The sequence below is a fragment of the Balaenoptera physalus genome (genome assembly GCF_965194825.1).
Source record: "Balaenoptera physalus genome assembly, chromosome: 17".
NCBI classification, from domain to species: Eukaryota; Metazoa; Chordata; class Mammalia; order Artiodactyla; family Balaenopteridae; genus Balaenoptera; species Balaenoptera physalus.
The window spans coordinates 13,730,064-13,751,269 of NC_138895.1; the positions used below are offsets into that span (position 1 = coordinate 13,730,064).

At 37.1% G+C, this 21,206-nt stretch overlaps 1 protein-coding gene across 1 annotated transcript in view; it reads right to left on the reverse strand.

Moving 5' to 3' along the window:
* Window positions 1-21,206, reverse strand: part of CPA6 (carboxypeptidase A6) — a 285,604-nt gene that overhangs the window by 236,668 nt on the left and 27,730 nt on the right. The gene's annotated exons all lie outside the window — the stretch shown is intronic.

Genomic DNA, 21,206 nt, shown 5'->3' on the forward strand with positions numbered 1-21,206 from the left:
GTAATAGAAATAGCTATCATTCATCGAATACTAACCATGTGCCAGCCACTGTACCCAATGCATTAGGTACACTATTTCTTTTCATCCCCAAAATAATCTTATAGACTCTACTTCTGGTAATGACAGCATGAGAAGGTCAGATAACTATTCTCCATAGAAAATGACTATACACTGGACAAAATTATTAATGACAATCATTTCAGGGCACTAGAAAACCACTAAAGATAGGCAACAACTTGAGAAATGTTTACTCATGAGAAACTGATACTGCATTGAATTATGGGTTGGCAGCTTTCTTGGGGGGAGGGGGTCTGGGAGTATTCCTATCTTCCACCAACTGCCCAACATGGGCAGTGAAAATCCACAGGTTTATCAGCTGGAGGTGACAGACTCGGTTATGAGCAGGTGTCAAAGCAGCCAAAAACTTGAGAGAGATTTTGGATGTGAGAAAACTATAGAAGAGCTGATATAATAAATGTTCCTGGCTGACTGCTAAACTATGTGTGCTCATTTGATACCCCAGGGAACCTAACAAAAATTAAAAGCAGGAGGGCTTGTGAATTTGCCACACCTCTGAATGTGTACTACCATCCACACCAGAAGAGGGTGAAAGAATTACTGGCTTCAAGTCTCTGAGCCTAATCTTTGCCCAAATTATTGTCTGACCTCTAAATTAAAGGTGCAAGGGAGAACCGCCACCCCCCCTCCAGCGGCCCCCTAAGAGATCCTGGTTTAAAAAAAAGAAAAAAATAGCAGTTGGGGATTTTTAGTTTAACTGTAGACATATTAATAATTTACAAATCCAAAACCTCTTCAAAGGGCAAAATGCATTCCAGAGTCACTACAAGAATTATCCATAAATATTTTCTAATTTTCAACCAAAGATTATGAGATGTGAAAATGAGCTGGAAAGTATGACATATATTTAGAAAAAAAGGTATTCATTAGAAACCAACTGTGAGTGGGCTCTGATGCTGGATTTAATACAAAGATTTCAAATAGCTGTTATAAATATGTTCAAAAAATTAAAGGAAATTACGTTCAAGAAATTAAAGAAAATTAATAATGAGTAAATAAATAGTGAATACAAAAAAGAAAAGTATAAAAAGAGCCAAATGGAAATTTTAGAGATGAAAAATATGTTAACTAAAGTGAAAAATACATTGCATAGACTCACAGATTTGGGATGGCAGAGAAAAAAATAGTCAATGAATATAAAAATAAATAGAAATCATTCAATCAAAAAACAGAGCAAAAAAGACTGAAGAAAAATAGAGCCTTGAAGATCTGTGGGTCAATATCAAACATTGCAAAATACATGTAACTAAAATCCCAGAAGAACAGGGGAAAGATCAGAAAATAATTAAGGAAAAAATGGCTCAAATCTACCCAAATTTGGTGAAAAACATTAATTTACAAATCCAATAAATTCCATAAATCTAAAGTAGGATAGACCAAATGAAATACACCTGGACATATGAGTCAAGTTTTTGAAAGCCAAAGATAAAGAGAAAATCTTGAAAGCAGCAAGATAAAAATGACTCAGCACATAGAGGGAAACAATGATATGAACAATGGCTATCTTCTCATCAGCAACAATGAAGACCACAGATATTGGAATGGCATATTCAAAGTGCTGAAAGAATAAAACCCTGTCAGTCAAGAATTCTCTTTCCAGGGAAATGATTATTTCAAAATGGGGGTGAAATAAAGCCATTTACAGGTAAACAAAAACTCAGCAAATTGCTAATGGACCTGTGCTACAAGAAATTCTTCTTAAAAAAGCCCTTCAGACTAAAGGGAAGTGAAACGAAAAGGTTACTCAGATTCAGAGAAAGGAGTGAAGAGCACTGGAAATGTGGAAATACAGGTATATGTGGTATGTGTATATGTACATATATGTGCGTGTATATACACAAATACACATATGCATACATACATTTCTACTCTCACAATTTTTTCTTTCCTTTCTAAACTTCTTTAAAACATATATATGACTTCTTAAAGCAAAAGTAATAAAATTGTGTTATTGGGTTTAAAACTTATATACATGAAGTATATATGACAAAATAGCAAAAAAGAATGGATGTATAGATCTTTATCAATGTAAAGTTCCTACATTTTATGTTAAAAAAGTCAGTATTGGGCTTCCCTGGTGGCGCAGTGGTTGAGAATCTGCCTGCCAATGCAGGGGACACGGGTTCGAGCCCTGGTCTGGGAAGATCCCACATGCCGCGGAGCAACTAAGCCCGTGCGCCACAACTACTGAGCCTGCGCGTCTGGAGCCTGTGCTCCGCAACAAGAGAGGCCGCGATAGTGAGAGGCCCACGCACCGCGGTGAAGAGTGGCCCCCATTTGCCACAACTAGAGGAAGCCCTCGCACAGAAACGAAGACCCAACACAGCCAATAAATAAATAAATAAATAAATAATTTAAAAAAAAAAAAGTCAGTATTAACATGAAATAGGTTGTTAGAGTTAAAAAATGCCTACCATAACAGCAAAGAAACAGAGCTACAAATTTAATAGAGAAATTAAAATGTCATACAAAAATACTTATTTTACAGAAAGAATATAGAAAAAGGTGATGAGAAACAGAAAATAATAAAATGGAGAACTAAATCCAATTATATCAAAAATTATGAATTAAACACTCCAGTCAATAGGCAGAGATTGTTAGATGAGATTTTAAAAAGCAAGATACAGACACTTTAAAGTCAAAAACAGATGGGTTGAAAGTTAAAAGATGGAGGAAGTATACCAAACAATAAATATATGATAGCTGTAGTACACAAAATAGACTTAAAGGCAAATAAAATTACAGGAAACAAAGAGGTACATTCCATGTTTTTCAAAGGGTCAATACAGCAGGTAGACATAACAATTATAAATGCATATGTATCTAACAACAGAGCTTCAAAATACATGGAGCAAAAACTGCTAGAATTAAAGGAGAAAGACAAATCAACACTTACAGATCAACACTCTCCCCTCAGTAATTGATAGAACAAGTAGAGAAAAAAAAAAAATCAATGAGAATAGAGAAAACCTGAAAACTAGCGACAAATCTGACATGTATAGAACCTTCCATAAAACCAAGAGCAGAATATGCATTCTTGGAGTGCACATGGGATATTCACCAGGATAACCAAATGTTAGGCCAGAAAAAACTTCATAAATTTCAAAGAACCAAAGTCATACAGAATTTATTCTCCAATCACAATGGAATTAAATTAGAAACCAATAAATTACAGGGAGAATTAGGAAATAATGTTGAACTGAATGGAAATAAAAACACAATATATTAAAGTGTGTGGCATGAACCTAAAACATTGTTTAGAAGGAAGTTAATAACTTGAAATGTTTATATTGGAAAGGAAGAATGGTTTAAAACAAATGGTCAAAGACTCCACCTTAAGAAATTTAATAAACAAGAGCAAATTTGATCCAAACTAAATAGAAAAAAAATCACAAAGTAAAAAGCAATGAAAATGAAAGATATAAATTAAGTCAGCAAAAAAAGTTGCTTTCTTGAAAAAAAAAAATCAATAGATAAAGTGATCAAGAAAAAAAAATGTATACATTACCAGTATCAGGAATAAAAGAGAGGATATCACTACAGATTCTATAGACATTAAGAGGCTAATAAAAGAACATTATGAATAACTTTATGCCAACAAATCTGACAATTCAGAGGAAAGGGAAAATGCCTCAGAAGACCAAAATTACCAAAACTACAAGAAGAAACAGAAATTTTGAATACACTTTTATCAAATAAAGAGTTAAATTAGTAAGTTAAACTCCCTTATAAAGAAAGGCCAAAGCACAGATAACATCACTGGTGAATTGAAACAAATATTTAAGAAAAATAATATAAATATTAAATAAACTCTTTCACAAAACAGAAAAGGACACTCTCCAACACATTTATGAGGTGAATATTATCTGGATATGAAAGCGAGACAAAAACATGAAAGAATAAAGAAACAATAGCCAAATATCTCCCCCGAAGACATTTTAAATGTTAGCAAGTCAAACAATATTTGAAAGGATATTACATGACAAAACAGGGTTTATTCTAGAACTAAAAGGTTGTCTTAATAGTTAAAAAAAAAAAATCGATAAAGAAATAGATTATATTAATGAAGGAAAATAATCATATGATCACACAATAGGTGAGAAAACTCATTTGACAAAATTAACATCCATTCCTGATAGAAAAAAAAATCTTAGCAAACTAGTAATAGATGGGAATTAGCCTTACAAAGAGCATCTATAAACATCCATTTATGATTAAAAAAAACCTCTCAACAAAGTGGGTATAGAGGGAATGTACTTCAACATAATAAAGGCCATATATGACAAGTCCATAGCTAACATCATACTCAACAGTGAAGCACTGAAAGCTTTTCATCTAAGATCAGGAACAAGCCAAGATGCCCACTCTCATCCTTTTATTGAACATAGTACTGGATGTTCTAGCCAGAGCAATCAGGCAAGAAGAAAAAAGTCATCCGAATCGTAAAGGAAGAAGTAAAACTATCACTATTTACAGATGACATATTATATCTGGAAAACCCTAAAGACCCTATCAAAAAATTATTAGAATAAACAAACTCAGCAAAGTTGTAGGATACAAAATCAATATACAAAAATCTGTTGCATTTCTATATAATGATAATGAACTAGCAGAAAGAGAAATTTAAAATCCCATTTACAATTAACCAAGGAGGTGAACATTCTGTACACTGAAAACTATAAGACACTGAAGAAAGAAATTGAAGTTGACACAAATAAGTGGATATTCTGTGCTCATGGATTGGAAGAATACTGCTGAAATGTCCATGCTATTCAAAGTAATCCTAAGATTTAATGCAATTCCTATTAAAATTCCAATTGCATTTTTCACAGAACTAGAACAAACAATCCTAAACTTTTATGAGACCACAAAGGACCCTGAATAACCAAGACAATCTTAAGAACAAAGCTGAAGGCTGATTTCAAACTATATTACAAAGTTAAAGTAATCAAAACAGAATAGAATTGGCATAAAAACAGACACATAGATCAAGAAACAGAAGAGAGAGCCCAGAAATAACTTACATGGTCAATTAATTTATGACAAAGGCACTAAGAATATACAATGGGGAAAGACAGTCTCTTAATAAATGGTGTTGGGAAAACTGGACAGCAACATGCAAAAGAATGAAACTGGACTCCTCTCTTACACCATACACAAATGTCAACTCAAAATGGATTAAAGACTCGAATGTAAGACCTGAAACCATAAAATTCCTAGAAGAAAACAGGCAGTAAGCTCCTTGACATTGGCCTTGGCAATGATTTTTTGGATTTGACCACAGGCAAAGGCAACAAAAGCAAAAATAAACAAGTGAGACTACATCAAACTGAAAAGCTCCTGCATAGCAAAGGAAACCATGAACAAAATGAAAAGGCAATTTACTTAAAGGGAAAAAAAATTTGCAAATCATATACCCAGTAAGCAGTTAGTATCCAAAATATATAAAGAACTCATATAACTCAATAGCAAAAAAACAAACAATACAATTTAAAAATGGGCAGAGGATCTGAGTAGATATTTTTACAAAGAAGACATACAGATGGCCAAGAGGTGTATGAAAAGGTGCTCAACATCATTAATTATCAGGAAAATTCTATTCAACACCTTGATGGGATATCACCTCACACCTGTCAGAATGGCTATCATCAAAAAGACAAGCAATAAGAAGTGTTTGCAAGGATGTGGAGATAAGGGAACCCTTGTGTTCTGTTGGTGGGAATGTAAATTGGTGCAGCCACTATGGAAAATAATATGGAGGTTCCTCAAAAAACTAAAAATAGAACTACCATATGATCCAGCAATTCCACTTCTGGGTGTTTATCCAAAGAAAAACACTAACTCAAAAAGATATATACACCCCCATGTTCACTGCAGCATTAATTACAACAGCGAAGGCATGGAAACAACCTACGTATCAACTGATGGATGAATGGATAAAGAAAATGAATGGATTTCACACACACACACACGAATATTATTCAGCCATAAAAAAGGAAATTTTGCCATTTGCGACAACATGGATGGACCTTGAGAGCATTATGCTAAGTTAAGTAAGTCAGACAGAGGAAGACAAATACTGTGTGATATCACTTATACGTGGAATCCAAACAAAACAAAACAATACCAAAACCAATAATATGAGCTCATAGATACAGAGAACAGATTGGTGGTCACCAGAGGGGGTCAAAAAATTGCAGTAATAAAATAAATACATCACTGGGATGTAATGTACAGCATGGTGACTATAGTTAATATAGTTAATGATACTGCGTTGCATATTTGAGAGTTGGAAAGAAAGTATATCTTAAAAGTTCTGATCAAAAGAAAAAATTTTGTAGCAATGTATGGTGATGGATTTTAACTAGACTTATTGTGGTGATTCCACAATATATACAAATATTGAATCATTATGTTGTATACCTGAAACTAGTATGATGTATTTCAATTATACCTCATTAAAAAAAAACAGAATCAATCTCTCACATTTGCATACTTAGAAAACTTTGTAGTAGAATTTTCTACCATGCTAACAAATATCTCAAATGAAGACTTGTGAATTTGAAGCCCATTAAAATATTTCAAAATTTAAAAAGAGCATCTATGAATAACTTAGAGCTAATATGATACTTGAAAGACAGATTGCTTTCCTGCTAACATCAAGGAAAGGATGTTTTCTCCCACTACTTGTATTCAACGTTTTATTGGAGGTTCTAGCTGTTGAAATGAGGCAAGAAAAATATATAAAAGACATACAAGTTGGAAAGGAATAAGTAAAACTATTTATTCAGAGATGACATGACTGTACAAGTAGATATCCTAAAGAATTTACATAAAACCTACTAGAACTGATAAGTGAATTTAGTAGGGCCATAAGGTACATTGAGTAATGGCCCCCAAAGATATCCAGGTACTAATATCTGGAACCTGTGAATTTTACTTTATATCTACAAAGTCTCTTGTGCTATATGATTAAGTTAAGGATCTTGAGATGGAAAGATTGTTCTGGATTATCTACCTAGGTGGGTCCTAACTATAATCACAGGTGTCCTTATAAGAGAAAGGCATAGGGAGATTTGACTACAGAAGAGGTGAAGGTGACATGGTGATGAAAGCAGTCTTTGAAGATGAAGGAAAGGGCCATGTGCCAAGGAGACAGGTGGCCACTAAAAGCTGAAAAAGGCAAAGAAAGTTTTTTCTTCACAGCCTTCAGAAGGAACCAGCCCTGCTAACACCTTGACTTTAGCCCAGTGAAACTGAATTCTGACTTCTGATCTCCAAAACTGTTGAGAATAGATTTGTGTTGTTTTAAGCTACTAAGTCTATGATTTGTAACAGCATCAATAGAAAACTGACACAGAGATCAATATAAAAATTAAATTTCTATATACTAGCAATGAAAATTCAAAAAATGAAAGATAATTCCATTCATAACAACATCAAAGACAGACTCAGGAATAAACAAATTATGTATAAAACCTCATAGAAAACTGTAAAATATCACTGAGAGAAATTTAATAGGACATAAACAAATGGAGATATGTACCATGTTCATGGGTTGCAAAACTTAGGATGGCAACTTTCCCCAAGTTGATGTATAGGTTCAGTGCAATTCCAGTCAATATCTACAGATTTTTGAGAAATTGATAACATCTACAACACCAAAACAATTTTTTTTAAAGAGGAGAAAAGTTAGATGACTTATACTACCTGATTTCAAGACTTAATAGAAAATCGTGTAATCAAATAGCATGGTATTGGCATAGGAATAGAAATATAGATCAATGAAGAGAACAGAGAACCTAAAAAGAGACCCACGTTTATATGGTCAATGAATTTTTCAACAGAGGGGCCAAGCAACTTGATAGTGAAAAAAATATTTTCAATAAATTGTGCTAGAATAATTGGCTATCCACATGCAAGAAATGAACCTCAACTCTTACCCTCGTACTATACCCAAAATTTAAGTCAAAATAGATCATAAATCTAAATGTGAGAATTTTAAAACTATAAAACCTCTAGAAGAAAACCTAGGGAAAAAATTTTTCTGACTGTGGTTTTCTTAGATTTGACACCAATAACATTTTCTTTTCTGACTTGTGCTTATTGTGTCCTAGAAGAAAGAAATTGATATATCAGATGCCATCAAAATTAAGAACTAGAAGAAATCGATAAATCAGATGCCATCAAAATTAAGAACTAGCTTTTTGAGATACACTATCAAGGAAATAAAAACACAAGCTACAGACTGGGAGGAAATACTCACAAAACATATCTAACCAAAGATTTGTTTCCAAAATATATAAAGAGCTCTTAAAACTCACAGTAAGAAGATAAAAAAAACCTTAATTTTAAATTGGGCAAAATATTTGAACAGACTTTACACAATAGATACGTATCTTTAAAAAATTCTTTTATGAACACTTCATAAAAGAGGTTATGTAATTTGGATGAAAACTCTACAGTAGAATATAAATGAATTGTCAGCAAGGCACAAAGAAGCTCAGTATAATTGATCATTAGGAAAATGAAAATTAAACCCACATTGAGAAACCACTATGAGCCCACTAGAAGAGCTAATGTTAAAGACTGACAATACCAAGTGTTGGTGATGATGCAAAGCAACTGAAACCCTCATGCCCTGCTGATGGGAATGCAAGATGGTACAGCTACTTTGAGCAGTTTGACTGCAAATTATAACATTAAACATAACTTATAACATGGCCCAACAGTTCTACTTCTAGGTATTTACGCAAGAGAAATAAAAACCTATGTCCAGAGAAATATTTTTATGCTTATTATTTATAGCAGCATTATTCATAATAGCAAAAAAATAAAAACAACGCAAATGTCCATCAACTGATAAAGAGATAAAAAATGTGGTTATTTATACAATGGAACACTAGTCAGCAATAAAAGGGATGAACTACTGATACAAGCTACAAACAAAATGAACGAACCACAAGACATCATACCAGGTGAAAGATAATAAACATAAAAGACTACATACTGCGTATTTCCAGTTATATGATATTCTGGAAAAGGCAAAACTATTATTACAGAAAGCATACAAGAGGTTTCTAGGACCAAGGGTAGGGCTAGGGATTGACAAAAAAAAAAAAGAAGAGGTCCTATGGTACTTTATGGGGTGATGGATTTTCTAAAAATTTTCTAAATTTTTCTAAAACTAGATTCTGGTGGCAGTTGTCCAACTAATGACATTTACTAAGCGCACTAAATTATATACTTGAGTGATTTTACTGAATGTAAATTATACCTCAAAAAACCTGTTAATGAAACCCACACAATTCTATGAGATAGATATTACTCCCATTGTAAAACAGAAAACAGTCTCAGAGAGATTGGGTGTCTAGAGATTTTTGCTACTGTCAGAGGCAGTGTTTTCTCATGAGGAAAACAAGGCACAAGAGGAGTGTTAAAGTTCTGGCTTTGGGGCTTCCCTGGTGGTGCAGTGGTTGAGAATCTGCCTGCCGATGCAGGGGACACGGGTTCAAGCCCTGGTTTGGGAAGATCCCACATGCCACGGAGCAACTAGGCCCGTGAGCCACAACTACTGAGCCTGCGCGTCTGGAGCCTGTGCTCCGCAACAAGAGAGGCCGCGATAGTGAGAGGCCTGCGCACCACGATGAAGAGCGGCCCCCACTTGCCACAACTAGAGAAAGCCCTCACACAGAAACGAAGACCCAACACAGCCATAAATAAATAAGTAAATAAATTAATTAATTAAAAAAAAAAGTTCCAGCTTTGCCACTTAATAGTCATATGACCTTAAGCAAGCCATTCAACTTTTCAGCTTTAGTTCCTTAATCTATGAAAATGACTTAAAGACAAACTACCTCCCTTATTATTTTGTGTTTTGAATGAGATAAATGACATAAAGGACCAGACCCTTAGTAGAGCCTCAGTGAAAGTAAATTCCCTTCCCTTTCCCCTCTTGAGGGGAAAAAAAATCACTCAGTCTCCTGTTTAATAACCAGAAGAAGGATTTAGATTACTTTAAAAAAAAATGGTATTTACTGAGGAAAAATAGGAATTTTTCATTAGGAGCCCTCTTGGACATTAGAGTTAGCTGGCCCTCAAATTCTACCCAGGTTCTTGCAGTCATGGAAAAAAACATACATGAAACTCATTTTACTGTATAATTCTTTCCTTCCCCTGTTTCACTTCTATGAAATCTGACATATAAAACTGTCAACACTTCACATAAGTTTCAATAAAAATCAAAATAAATTATGTATGTGTGTGTAACTCACATGAACATGAAAGAACATTATTTGAACCATGGCTTTTTGGTAGGAAGTAAATGAATGTTCGAAACCATATACTAAGATGGAGTCTTAAATGACAGTTTCAGAAATATCAGCTGTTCATTCAATTAGGTTCAGCAAATGATAGCCTGGTTGAAGTCACTAAATGAAAAATCTTACAAGTTCTCAAAGAGCCCAAAGTATTTTATTATTTAATATTATTTAACTAGATAGTAATGAATGCCTTCCCTCTTCATTATGCGTGTCCATGGGGGGTTCCCATGCTTGATTGTACATAAAACAAAGACCCTCCACACCAGAAATTACAATTTCATAGGACAGATGTAATAAGTATTTAAAAAACTAACCTCTGGTGATTCTGGTGCAGATTATCCTGGACCATACTTAATTTATATGTACCTACTTCTCAAGGTCTTTCTCCCTCAGGACAGTTTTTTGTGATAATTCTAGTTCAGGGTTCCCAAGTGTGCTCTTAGAATATTAACTGGTATTATAAAGTAGGATTTATGACTAAATAAGTTTGAGAATACACTCTGAGAAATACTCATTAAGTTTATAATGATCTACTTTTATACTTGCTGTTAGAATCAACTAGCACATATCAATGTTTCCTTATTCTGTGTCAATACTGACTAATTCACTGTTTTCTTGTTTTACTTCCTGTTTCAGGTATAGATCTCCTCACTAAAACCTGTAAGATCCTTGAGACAGGCTTATATTTTGTAAGTTCTTTGTGTCACACAAGGTGAACATGATAACTGATACTATCTAGGAAAGCAAAGACGCTGATACACAGACTGTGTAGCTAAATGATATCATGATGGAATTAGTTAGAAAGGGCAAGAATGGTGCCTAGAAGTTCTATTACTACATTCCAGGTCCGGTTCCTTTTTCTTTCCTGAATATGGCTTCAAAGAAGTTTCCAGAGGAAACCATACATTTGAAAGACCAGATGCTTATGGCAGGCCACTCCACAGAAGGTAAGCAATGCAAGCTACTATATAGTTGACAGTAAAGAGAGAAAGACCTGGAAGAATGGCATGGTAGCAACCATGACATTGTTGGAGTAACTTTTCCCAAATGCTAGATCATTATGGCTTCTGGGCACTTGAAGCCATACAAAGGCAATGAAAAAGGGGTTAAGTAGAAAAACAGACAAGGTAATTAATTCACTAGCTAACAATTTTTAAGTCCAAGCAGACTTGTGCCTAAAAATTGAAGCCATATTCATATTAACTGAGATGGATGAGCTTCAGAGATTAGAGAGTGCTCGAAAATTGTATGTAAAATTTTGTGTCTATTTCCAATTTGGAGGAGCAGGTACGTAATATTCATGAGAATCATAAGAAGATTCACAACTCAGAAGGCGTTTCTCTCTCTCTGGTATAAAGATTTTATTTTGGCTAATACAGCCATGAGGCTTACCAAACCAGGGTTTTTCTTATGTGTTTCTCCAGACAGTTTTTTAAGTTCATTTTAAACACGCTAATAGAGTAGCTCTAACAGAGAGGCACTATTTACAGACCAGAAGCTGTGATGTCTTTGCTGGTCTCTGGAGCCAGATGTTTATATATTGACTGAAAGAGGCTCACTGAATAATCTTGGTTACAAGGTTGAAGAGCACACATTCTTTTAGTTTTATAAATACCAGAGAGTTTATAGACGCTGAAAGAAAAGACACTATTTCTGGTAACTAACCTCAAGCTGTATTTGCTAAGCTAATAGAAACTACTGTTCTCAATGAATATAACCATCTTCTCCAGCAATCACTGGGTGGCATTTCCCCCTGGACAATTAAAGTCTTCCTCAGTTCTTAGGTGAGCAAAAGATCTGCAAGTCAATGGATGTTGTAATTCTTTTGGTATTTTTTCAGAGACAAAGGAATCATTAGATCTACAATTCCAAGTTTAAAACATTGTGGTATCATCAACAAATGTATGGGTAAAGTGGAGCAATTTTGCCCTAAGGACGATTTTTATAGCCTGGGTCTTCTGCCTTCACATTTCCTTCTAGTGATTTATGATGGGGTTTACAGTAAATATACTTTTATGCTATGAAACATCAACAACTAAATGTACTGACAAAAGAAAATGTAAAATAATTTGACTTCAAGGGAGTCGCATTTTATATATCATTATCTGGGAAGAAAAACATTCCAGAATTGGCAGGTGAATTTTGGTGGATCCAGTAAAAACATGCTAGTATTCAAATGTAAAATTCTGGCCACCCCTCCCCACTCATCATAGATTTGTGATGACTTATTTCCGTATTCTCCAACTAACCTTTATGCCAGGAACACATAAAGCAAGCCAATGGCTGGGAATATACATATGTTCTATGACAATAGAATATTGTACACATATTAATTAGTGCCTATGGAAACAGTTATTTTTTCACTGAGGCACAGAACATATCCCAGGGTAATATCAGAGGAAACATGGTACAGTGGAGAGCGTATAGACTTTGAATTAGACAGAGTCATTCATTTATTCCTCATTTATATATTCCTCGTGGGCCCATTTGGTGCTAGGGAATAAAACATGAAACTCAGGGACACAGTCCCTGCTCCTGGAATTTAATAGCTTCCCTTCTGAGGATGCTACTTATGTACCAAGTATTTACTTTGCGGGGTCTCAGTTATCCCATCTGTAAAAGGAAATAATAATATTCATTTCTCAGAGTGTTGTGAAGAGTACGCTTGATAAAGTATCTGGTTCAATATCTAACAGGTAATATTTTAAATCTGAATTATTATTAGACAGCTACTTAATTTTGAAGGGATAGACACGCCATGACTGTGAAACGGTGGCAGATCAGAGAACATATTTCACATTCTTTAAAGAACAAAGGGTGCAGCCACTATGGAGAACAGTATGGAGGTTCCTTAAAAAACTAAAAATAGAACTACCATATGACCCAGCAATCCCACTACTGGGCATATACCCTGAGAAAACCATAATTCAAAAAGAGTCATGTACCAAAATGTTCATTGCAGCTCTATTTACAATAGCCAGGACATGGAAGCAACCTAAGTGTCCATCGACACATGAATGGATAAAGAAGATGTGGCACATCTATACAATGGAGTATTAGTCAGCCATAAAAAGGAACAAAATTGAGTTATTTGCAGTGAGGTGGTTGGACCTAGAGTCTGTCATACAGAGTGAAGTAAGTCAGAAAGAGAAAAACAAATACGGTATGCTAACACATATATATGGAATCTAAGGGGAAAAAAAAAAAGGTCATGAAGAACCTAGTGGTACGATGGGAATAAAGACACAGACCTACTAGAGAATGGACTTGAGGATATGGGGAGGGGGAAGGGTAAGCTGTGACAAAGTGAGAGAGTGGCATGGACATATATACACTACCAAACATAAAATAGATAGCTAGCGGGAAGCAGCCGCATAGCACAGGGAGATCAGCTTGGTGCTTTGTGACCACCTAGAGGGGTGGGATAGGGAGGGTGGGAGGGAGGGAGATGCAAGAGGGAAGAGATATGGGAACATATGTATATGTATAACTGATTCACTTTGTTATAAAGCAGAAACTAACACACCATTGTGGGGCAACTGTACTCCAATAAAGATGTTTAAAAAAAAAAAAAGAACAAAGGGTGCAGGGTGCAACAGCCCTACCCGATGGTTTCATGAAAGTGTTTATAGTCTAGTGATTATTTTCTTTGCTAAACTGCATCTACCCTCAGAGGCCTTACACATAGCAAGAGAAATGCAAAAGCACTGAAGGGTTTAAACAGATCAAAACTTCGACGTAGGAATGTGTGAAACTGTGGCTAGAACCAAATTCAGGGGCGGTGAGCAAGAGAAGTTTCACTTATGGAGATTTTCCTGGGAAGAACTGTAATTCCCTGTTAAGAGCAGAATGTTTTGACTTGTGCATCAGAATTACAGCAGATGCTGAACTGCAACTGAAGACCTGACTCGGTGGCTCCCAATCTTCTTTGGCACTTACAGACCTCTCTTTCCTCCCTCTTTCACGAACCCCAGGTTCGGAAAGATCATGTCTGCCGTGCACTGGAGAATTCAGGCACACAGTAAACCCTGCATAAGTGTTCGCTATTATTAGTACAACTGCTACTCTACTGAGTTATTAAATAATTTCTCCATTGTTCAGTAAAAGAATATTTTACATAATATTTCTCATCATGAGGACACAAGGAGCATTACCACATGATGCTAATACCATTTTTGCCAAAAACCAAAGAAGCTCAAGGTCCTAATGACCTTGTGCAGCTTTACCATGGTAAATAAACGAAGGCCTTTAGGAAATACTGGAGCAGTTGAACATCCAGAAGCCCTGTCTGTATGCTTATGGGTCCAGGAAACCCAAGTTCAGAACAACTGGGTTTATTTTAAAGGTTCCTTTCCTTTCCGAAAAACATTTTAAATAGTCTCATATGAACCATAAGTTAAAGACATGTAGGCATTGATCATTACTCTTTTCTTAATACTATAAAAATGATGAATGAGCGCTCCCTAACATGGATTCTTTTTGGAGCCTGGTCCACAGACAGCCCCATCCCTGCACCTTATCTATCTATAGGGCTGGGCCCCAGGCATTTGGTTTGAATTACTTGAATCTATATGCCTGACCTTGGTTGGCTGGAACATGGCCAAACAGACACCAAATTCTTTCTGCCTAGAATTTAGGATTTCAACTGTGATACACAGAGACTGCAAAGAAAGATCAAATGAACGCAAAGCTCTTAAAGAATGGTCCATGAACATGCCTCAAAGTCCCCAGAGCCTTGCCTGAATCCTTGCAACAAATTTCCCATTTTGGTCTAAAGTAGCTCAAATTGGCTTCTGTTACGTGCAAACAATAAACCCTTAAACAATACACAATTCAAATGCTAATTTGTTAGAAAACCCAGACTATCTATGATAAATAATACAGAAAATATCAGATTCATCAGGGCCTCTATGAAGAATTTGAAACAAACTCATTATAAGTACCAGCACTCATTTCCAGGGCCCCAGGACACAGGAGCAGGTGCTGTGCTTGGGCTGGTGATTACACTCAGATTAATCCAATTTGTGGAACTGGGTACCATCTCTCCTCCTCAGTATCTATTTGCATCAGCTCATTGACACAAGCCTAAGAAGGCTCCAGGTTTGCAGCAGGGGGGTCCAAACTCTGTCTCCAACAGTAGTGTGTGTGTGCAAATGCTCATGGGCACGCGTGTGTGTGCACACTCGTCTGAAAGACAGGTGAATCCACAGACATCTGAAAGATAGGCGAATCCACAGATCCGCCATTTCTCAAAGAGGGATGTCAGGTGCTGTGGGAGAGATTCAGGGGAAAGGGAGAGGGTGTCTGATGAGCCAGGCAGCAGTGAGTCTTGAGCAGCCCGTGGGAAGTGGCAGCTGAATGAAAGACAGTGTGGCAGTACCGCAGTCAACACCTCGGGGGCACGGTTTCCCCAAGGAGAAACAGTGGTGGACAGATTCACCACGCCGTGTAATAGTTTGGAGTCCAAGCTGACCTGCATTGCGATGGATCCCAGATCTCATAAGAGGAAGGATCTCTCTCGCTTTCTCCCCCTCCCTTTTCCCCTACCTCTGCATCCCACACCCAGTTCATCTGGCTTGGTGAGTGTGCAGCAACCCGCACTGACATGCACACTTGGGCTACTACCTGGAGTTGCTGGAATGGAAGTGAATCCCAGCTCAACCTGCGTGGAGCTGCCTCAGCTGCAGGGGACAGGGTCAGCCCAGGGCCAAGGCAGGGACACAGCGGGGGCAGAGCGCCCTTACCCAGGCCTTGGTACAACTTAGGTAGAGAGAAACAGCGCAGCTGGACGACTGAGGCTGCAACCTCATGTCCCGAAGGGCCCGGCAGCGTCAGGAGAGCCATCGGTCCAGTGTGCGGACACACATTCACACCCTCAGTGGACAGCCAGCTCTGTCAGGGCAGCGGCAGGAGGGACCGTATCAGGGACAGCAATCAGCCAAGCCCGTGAATCAACACGGCCTCCCACGCTACACGAAGCACAGAGACACACAGGACACATTGCAATTGTCTGTGGATCCGCCACAGGGTAGGACATTCTCTCTCACACAAGCAGCAGGATAAAGACCTACTGAGAGCTGTTTTGGGAAAGTTAAACCCAGAGCATGAACCCTCATGAGGGCTACGCAGGTTCCTTCTAGAAGGCCAGAGAGAGGGCCCACGCGTGTGGCCACTGAAGTGGAGAATTTAGGAACTCGGAAAGCCTTCTCCGCCAAAAGCAGACTCATTTTAGAGACTAGCTCCTGCTCGAGGGACAACTCCTATTTCACCAGCCATGCTGGTCATTGTAACAGACAAAATATAGTTACCTGAAGTTTTGTCTTGGTAAATGAGTAAAGCCTGAATAGAGAAGCTGATTAGGTAGCTTGTCTTCAGCTGATTCTTAGCCATGTCATTTCCTCATTTCAAATTTTTATGGGGGACCCTTACCCGTCATTTACTTCTCATGGCTTTGCTTTTCAAAAAAGAGGAGAGAAAAAGCCTTTCCCTGCTCTAGCAATTAAGCTTGGTGGAACCTAACGCACACATTCTGGGTAACAAGAAGTAGACAGTAAGGGCCCTGGGAAGTTTATAGGCAGCCTGGGAATAGTTCATCCATTGTTTCTGAGTCATCCAGATTGATTGATTGATTGATTTATAGTTTTACAACACTTTATTGCTAAAAAATGCTAATCATCATCTGAGCCTTCAGTAAGTCATAATCTTTTTCCAACAGTAACATCAAAGATCACTGATCACAGAGCACGATAGCAAATATAATAATAATGAAAAAGCTTAAAATGTTGCAATAATTTCGAAAATGTGACACAGAGACATGAAGTGAGCAGATGCTATTGGGAAAATGGTGCCCATAGACTTGCTCAGCACAGGGCTGCCACACACCTTCTATGTGTAAAAAACCCAGTGCCTGCGAAGCACAATAGAGCTGAGTGCAATAAAATGAAGTCTGCCTGTATTTACTCAAGAGAAATGAAAATGTGCACAGTAAGAGCTGAATAAGAATATCCATATCAGCTTTGTTCGTAACAGCCAAAAACTAGAAATGACCCAAATGTCCTTCAACAGGGGAGGGGATAAAAAATGGAGTTATAATCATACAACAGAAGTTACCCAGCAATAAAGAGGAATGAATTACTGATACATGCAACAACACAAACGAGCCTCAAAGACATGATGCTGAAAAAAGCCAGATACAAAAGAATACATCCTGCACAATTTGATTTATATGGAGTTCTAGAACAGGCAAAATTAATCTCTGTTGAAAGAAATCAGAGCAATGTTTTCCTGAGAGCCAGGAGGAAGTGGGCGGGGGAAGGATGGTCTGGAAGGAGCGGGTAGAATGTTTTGGGGGCAATGGAAATGTTCTGTGTCTTGACAGAGGTGTGGTCACCCAGATTTATAATTGCAGTTTCCATCATAGGCATTTGACACAATGAGGATTTCTGAAGTGCTTCCCAGTCTCCAAATGGTTTCATCCAGTTTTTAATTTGAAGAGAAGATTGATTTTACAGTATACTAGCTAGTGGAAAGCTACTTTAGCTTTCTATATTAAATTGACTTCTGTTTGTATTTCTGGTTAATAGCTGCATTCAATTCTATTTACTTTCTGCTCCTCTCTCTCAGCACAGGGAGTAAGATGAAATTCAGGTGCTCTGATTTTTAAATGTCAGGCACACAAAAACAGAAGGGAAAGTGAGAGCAAAATCCTGATAGTGAGGATGGAGAAAAAAAAAAAAAAAGGTGCGTTCAGGTAGTGACAAATCCCCAAAGATCTTAGGGTATCTCTTATTATTCTAATACAGAGTCTTAACCTAAAATCTGCCATCAATCCCAGTTCACTTTTTTCCAGTATTAAAATTATCCTTTACTTATGGAGTGGGAAGAGAGTATGTGGAAATTTTTTTGTTTTTTTAATTGAGTAATGGTTGATTTACAATATTATATTAGTTTCAGGTATACAACATAGTGATTCCAAATTTTTATAGATTATACTCCACTTATAGTTATTGTGAAATATTGACTATATTCCCTGTGCTGTACAATACATCCTTGAAGCTTATTTAATTTTATGCATAGTAGTTTGTACCTCTTAATCCCCACGTTGCCCCTCCCCCCTTCCTCTTCCCACTGGTAACCACTAGTTTTTTCTCTATGAGTCTGTTTCTTTTATGTTATATACACTACTTTTACTTTTTAGATTCCACATGTAAGTGATAACACACAGTATTTGTCTTTCTCTGACTTATTTTACTAAGCATAATACCCTCTTCTTGAGGTTCCTTCTTTATATCTTTAGTTGTAGAAGATGTTTTCTGGTAGTTTCCCACCTTTTTCCTCAATAGTTGTTCCGTAAATAGTTGTAATTTTGGTGTGCCCATGAGAGGAGGTGAGCTCAGAGTCTTTCTACTCTGCCACCTTGGGAGCTCCCCCAGTTCACATGTAAAACTTAGGATTAAGTGCCTTCCTAAGCTCTGTCAGTTGTTTTATTGGCAAAATCAGCAGCTCACAGACTGGGCTTACGGGAAATTCTTTGTAGAAACAGAGCAGTCATAATATTCAATTAGAGACACACTTGTTGAATACTTAATATGCATCCAGCACCGTTGGGATCCTATTTCTGCTGAGTTTATAGTATCATTTGGTAATTTAAAAATACATATACTTTTAAAGTCCAGACTAAACCAAGCAACTGAAAGGAGCTATTGTAGGCTTACAATATAGAAAGGCACCCCTGGATTAGAGCCTCTTTAAGTCTCCAAAAAGGATTCTAATGTTTGGCACCGAACCGGAAAAAAGCATGAGACTTCAGCCGTCTCGTGGCCAAGCTGTGGACTGTTTTCTCGATTTCACAGAAGCAGTGGCCTTGGGTAAGCTGACTGACTCTTGCTGGGGTTGCTTGTCCAGAAGACCGGCCTCGGCAGTAACAGCCTCACCTGGGGGCTTGTTAGAAACGCAGAATCTCAGGCTCCAGCCCCACTAAATCAAAATCTGCATTTTCACAAAATCCCCAGGTGATTTCTATGCACATTAAGTTTGAGAAGCTTGGCTGTATGTTTCTTCTATGATTCATCTACCTAGATGATTTCCTCCTTTCCTCCCTTCTTTTAAAAACATCTACTCTGCTTCCGCCTTTATTGTCAATAAAACTAGCCCCTCTCTGCAATGTTTAAATTGAATAAAAGGAAGACATTAGTGGCAGCTTTTAACAGATTTCCCACCTCCTTTGTCCAGAGTATTCCAACCACATGCCCATACCAGCTGTGTTTACCTCTTGTTAGACAGTATAATAAATGCACCTAGTGATAAACCAAGTTGATTTAATTAAATGCCTGATTACATATACATGTTAAGACAGTTGGTTATTTCGCCAAAACAATGAAAAATGTCCTGTGTCACATGAAGCTGCAAATGCCTTTATTAGTATGGCCAAATAGACATAAGAGTGATTCTAATTAATACATTTGTAGAAAAGTTCTGGATTTCCAAATTGGCTCTTTAAAATAATGAATCTCCTTTAGAGAGAAACAACACTGTCTTATTCAAAATGGTCAGTTTGGTTATCAGACATATGGACTCTTCAGACTTTCTGAGGCACTTGCAAAGAAACCAAATGTTAGAAAAGAGAGATGGAAGAAATTATTAGCCACCAGTCAACTGTATGCATTTTGAACCAGTGACACTGGACCTTGGCAAAGACTGAGGGAGAAGTGGAAAAGTTGACTCTACAAGTCTTTAGAGCATGGCCTTTCTCTTATTCATAACTGTATTCTCAGCCAGCCATTTACGAGACGTGAAAGCTATCAACAGCTCCAAGAATACAGATTGAGAAAGTGAATGAATAATACATAGCAGCATAGCAAAACAAAAACAAAACAAACCAAAACCCTTCTACAAATGGTGGGGATTTGGACACAAAGGAGTGGATCTGTCCCTATCAAGTGGGACACTACAGCCCTTGTGCAGGAGAAAAAACCCAGAACCAAAAGATCTCGGAGCGCAGGTCAAGAAAGAAATATTCTCTATTTTCTTTCAGTTCTTCTCCTTGTCCCCTTCCTTCTAGGAACATCTTTCCTTGGTCTTTGAAGGAAGAAATTAGGAAAAATAGCCAGCCTGCAGCAGAGGGAACCGCAGGGACTTTGAAGCCAAGTAAATCCGAGTTTGGATGTAATTGCCTGAAGTGTGTTTTCAATCCAAATTGCATAGATGAGGGAAAGGAGAACAGCTGCACAGGGGGTGGGGGAAGGGAGAGCTGGAAATAAGTGCTATAAAATACAGAGTAAAGATACCCAAGTGGGGCATCGTTTGCCTGCTTTAATATTGTCGGAAGTATCTTTTTTCCTCTTTAATTCTTATGGTTTTATCCCTAAACACAAACATATCAATCACATGCCTCTTTGTAAAAGAGGCAAACGCTTCAAAAGAATATTGAAAGTGAAAATTCCCCACTCTTCCCCTCCTAAGAGACAACCATTCTTAGCCATATGCTGTATATTCTTCTAATATATTCTTGATGCTTTATAACTTTAAAATTTAATTATGTAGTATTTGAAATAAACAAAATATTAATAATCATTGTGATAGGATGAACAACGGCCCCCCCAAAGATATCCACGTCCCAATCCCTGCAATGTGTGAATATTACCTTTTACGACAAAAAAGGACATTGCAGATGTGATTAAATTAAGGATCTGGAGATATGAACTTACCCTGGATTATCTGGGTGGGCCCTAGCGGCAATCACAAGTGTCTTTATAAGGGAGAGGCAGGAGACTGGACACATACAGAAGAGAAGGCAATGTCACCATA